The sequence below is a fragment of the Lactuca serriola genome, chromosome 9 (genome assembly GCF_051521515.1).
Source record: "Lactuca serriola cultivar US96UC23 chromosome 9, Lser_US96UC23_V15, whole genome shotgun sequence".
Lineage (NCBI taxonomy): Eukaryota > Viridiplantae > Streptophyta > Magnoliopsida > Asterales > Asteraceae > Lactuca > Lactuca serriola.
The window spans coordinates 209,285,760-209,289,995 of NC_136416.1; positions in this window are offsets into that span (position 1 = coordinate 209,285,760).

A 4,236-nucleotide genomic window follows, 5' to 3' on the forward strand; every position below is an offset into this window, starting at 1 on the left:
GATATCGGAGATGGAGTTGGCGTTCATAACATGTGGTTGCAAGGGCAAGCTATAAACCACATATGCAGTGCGTCAGTTCAGAGGTAGTGCTGTTCGCTGGTGGAACACTCTGGGGAAGACCATAAGCCCCAACGAGCCACTGCAACTGACTTGGGCAGAATTTTTGGTGCAATTCAAACGAAAGTTTTGCTCGGATCAATATCTGCTAAAGCTAGAGAACAAATTCCTGACGTTAAAGAAGGACAACATGTCCATTGATGAATACACCAATGCCTTCACAGATAAGATGGAATTTGCTCTACACATTGTCTCTGTAACGACCCGTTTCCGGTATGTTAATTCCTTGGTAATTGTTGTAAGTTTTGCAAGAGGAACTCGGCGAGTTCATAGCCTGACTCGCCGAGTAGGGTCGCGGCTGCGAGCACGCGTGAGCCGGGGACTCGGCGAGTCCATATCCTGGACTCGGCGAGTCCATCCGTCTGGGTGAAACCCTAAATCCCCGGGTTGCCCACTATTTAAACCACCTTATAACCCCATTCTCGCCTCCCTCACCCTGTGAACGCAGTGAGAAAACCCTAATCCTTCCTTGAGAGCTTATAAGTGTTTTGGTGCCATTTTGTGAAGGTGTGAAGAAGGAGAAGAAGAAGGAAGCAAGGAGAAGAGTTGGAGTGCAAAGATCCAAGGGCAAGTCTGAGTTATTTGAGGTATTTTCGAAGTTCCCTCTTGTTATATGCTTTAAACTTCCATTAGGGCTCTCCTAAGAGCTAGTTGATGCTTGTTCCAAGCCTTATGTGTGCATGCATGCCTTAATAAGTCGAGATATCTTTAGATCTGAATGATGGGGTGTTGTAGAGCCCAGATCTACTGTCTTTTTGGAGTTACTTTGCATATTAACCATAGATCTACCCATTTTGTGCATCTTTTAGCCTTATTTCCCTTGCTCATGAGGTTGTACACGTAAAGTTGGAAACTTTACGTGGTAAATCAGCTTATTGGACTCAGATCTATCAATTGTATGTGTTGGATTCAAACAAAATCGAGTAAAAATCAGTTGCATGGTGGCAACTCGGCGAGTCGGGAAGAACGACTCGGCGAGTTGGGTCGCGAGTCCCCGATTCCTTCATTTTATCAGTGTCGAGTGGATCCAGTGAGTTAGAGAGTGGACTCAGCGAGTTGAGAGTAGACTCAGTGATGGAGGGACTCGGCGAGTTGTTCATACAACTCGGCGAGTCCAAGGCAATCTTCTTAAGCTCAAGAACAACTCGTCGAGTTGTTGATAGGGACTCGGCGAGTCGGATGAAGATTGTCTGAGTTCTTGGATCGGGAGAGTACTCGTCGAGTCGATGCCATACTCGACGAGTAGCAGCGAGTTAAGTCGAAGAGTGAGAATAGGGACTCGGCGAGTTGGCGGCCCAACTCGGCGAGTCAGGTCAACTATGGGTTGACTTTGACCGAGAGTTGACTTTGTCTGAGAGTTGAATTTGACCTGGGGTAAAAGAGTCATTTTACCCAGCGCAGTGTTTAGTATTTGATTGAGTATGTTTATGGTCTTGTAGCCGGGGGGATACCGGAGCAGCAGCAGTTAGCCCTCAGAGCTATTCACTCAGCAGCCAGTTCACGAGGTGAGTCTCCTTTCAGTAGGATCGGGTCTACGGCCACAATGCCGACCCGTGTAATTATTAGTAGTCCGGTCTTTAGTTTGATACAGTAGCTAGCGGGCTTGACGTCTTTGTGATTCAAGCATTTTTGTGTTATGTGTTCCGGACTTCGGTCTGATGCAGTTAGTTCCGGACTTCGGTCCGATGCAGTCAGTTCCGGACTTCGGTCCGATGCAGTCAGTTCCGGACTTCGGTCCGATGCAGATAGTTCCGGACTTCGGTCCGATGCAGTCAGTTCCGGACTCCGGTCCGATGCAGTCAGTTCCGGACTCTGGTCCGATGCAGGGGACAAGGTCCCGGTCAGTTCCGGACTTCGGTCCGATGCAGCTAGTACCAGACCCCGGTCTGATGCAGTGGGCAAGGCCCAGTATGTGATTTATATGTATTGTATGGTATGTGGTAGTTTGGGGGAGCTCACTAAGCTTCGTGCTTACAGTTTCAGTTTTGTTTCAGGTACTTCCGCTTGTAGAGAGAGGAGCTCGGGATGATGGCATCGCACACACCACAGCTTTAGCTTTTATCCTGGGAGTTGATTGGTTCTTGATTTTTATATAACATGGATATGATACAGTTTTTCGCATAGTGTTTTATTATTTTGAGATACATCATGTATGGTTTATGATATGATACTCAGATTATGGTTTTTGGTTATGTTGAAAAACGAAATTTTTTGGTCGTATTTTTGGGTCGTTTCAAGTTGGTATTAGAGCCCTGGTTTGAGGGATTCGGACACACTTTCGGGTGTATCTGAACTCAAACTAAGGGGGAAATAAAAAGATTTTTTTAAAAAAAAAAAAAAAAGGAAAATGTTTCTAAAAGAATTTTGAAAGCACTTAGGAAGAAAGAGATTTTTAAACAAGATAAGGGTGTGGTGCATGCGATCAGCCGAGCTCAAGTAAGTACTCCCAAATTACCCATACAAGTTATTTGTTCAGTTTCAGCTTCAGTAGAACAGCATGCTAGTATAAGACTAAGGATCTAGGAGGATGCCTTATGTGCCTGCTTTATGTGTTACATCTTTATGAGTATTGCATGCTAGTATTGAGTAAACAGCAGTAGGATAGCCTGTTTAGGTTATGCCTGATAGTATGAGCTTAGCACTGCATGCTAGATCAGTTTCTCGTTTTGAGAATAGTTTTGCCTAAGTATGTTCCATTATTCCGAATGCTGCTTGCTTCGTGCTTTGTGGGAGTTCTGAGTGATGGAAGTTAGCCATTAGGTGAACACGTTACACCACATGTGATCAGGGTTAAATAATCCCAGAGTGCTGGAACTGGCCCTATTGCGCAACTCTTGTTTGAGTCCAACCGTTATAGGGACGGGTCTTTTACTTGAAGGATTATCTGATCTTCGTCACATGTGATGGTGTTCGGGTGATGGTTAATTAGCATTATAAGGAGACCTGCAGCAGCTGAGGACTAGTTGAGTTGAGTCTGAGGTTTCCCTGGGGCAAGCCTAGGATGAGAGTAGCAGAGATCAGTAGTAGTAGAAGTGACTTGGTGGAGTCAGGGCAGTTCTTGAAGAAAGTACGGATAGATGTGGAAGGTAGTATGGGCCCGTACTACTGGAAGCAGAGGATCCGTACTCGAATCAAGAAAGGCTGAGACAAGACCAGGAAGCTAGTTGTAGTATCAATGATCCCTCAAGATATTTCTGTTTTCTGATGTAGTTGTGATGTGTTTCAGAATGGTGGTTCTGCGTTCGAGACCAGCAGCCGGCAGCGGAGGTGCCGGGGAGGGATCAGGTTCAGGTTCGGGGGATGAGCGCATGGATGAGCAGACCCGAGAGTTCCTTTCTTCGGAGATTACGCGCATCATTATAGAGCAGACTCCTGTGATCTTCGGTTCGATCAAGGAGGGGGATTCTAGAGCTGATGGATGAGAGATTGGGCACCTTCCGTGCCGAGGTGGCGGCCATGATGGGGTCGCGTACCCTTACTTTCAGGGAGTTCAGGGCATGTGGAGCTCCGGACTATCATGGGGCGCGAGACCCCATAGCGAGCAGCAGATGGTTGGCGGATGTGGCCAACGCTTTCCGCACTAGCAGATGTCCCGAGGGGGACAAGGTCAGATTGGCGTCCTGTCTTTTGAAGGACAGGGCACGAGATTGGTGGGAGGAGGTCGGGCATGCCATTGGGGATGATGCAGCATTGGACGCCATGACCTGGGCTGATTTCTCTACCAGGTTCAGGGCGGAGTTTGCACCGGTCATTGAGGTGCAACAGCTAGCTAGGGAGTTTCAGGACCTCACCCAGACTACAGAGACAGTGGCGGAGATCACCGCCAAGTTCAGGGAGAGGGCTCTTCTCGTTCCTCAGTATGTAGCTGATGAGGAAATGAAGAAGGCCCGTTATCATGAGATGTTGCGGAGCGATATCCGCCAGTTTGTGAGCCGGTCCAGCTGTAAAACGCTGGAAGATATGATTGCTAGAGCTCGGGAGAGGGAGATTGATCTTGAGATGGAGAAGAAGAGGAAACCGGAGGCGGTTTCGGGTTCAGGCGGTTCGGGAAAAAAGCCCAAGGTTTCGGATCACAGATCTAGGAGTCAGCAGAGCCACGGTCGATGTGGCTAGTGTGGG